The sequence below is a fragment of the Marmota marmota genome, unplaced genomic scaffold (genome assembly GCF_001458135.2).
Source record: "Marmota marmota marmota unplaced genomic scaffold, marMar, whole genome shotgun sequence".
NCBI classification, from domain to species: Eukaryota; Metazoa; Chordata; class Mammalia; order Rodentia; family Sciuridae; genus Marmota; species Marmota marmota.
Genome location: NW_025999949.1, coordinates 37890264 through 37890509, shown reverse-complemented (window position 1 = coordinate 37890509; position 246 = coordinate 37890264).

The following is a 246-nucleotide window of genomic DNA, read 5'->3' as shown; positions in this document are numbered from 1 at the left end:
GGGGCCGGTCCGCGCAGACGTTTCCTTTTGCCCCCCTTCCCGCCCCGCCACGGCAGAGCCCGCTGGGCCGGCAACACAGTTCCGGGGGCGGGGGCGGGGGCGGGGTGGTTGCACCAAGGCCTCTCAGATATCAATCACTCACCGGCCATTTACTGGGCACCTACTATTTGCCAGGCCCGTTGCTGAGTCTGCCAGACACGGCCACCTTGGGGGAGGTGCTTGTCCGCGACAGGAGCCCAACCCGCT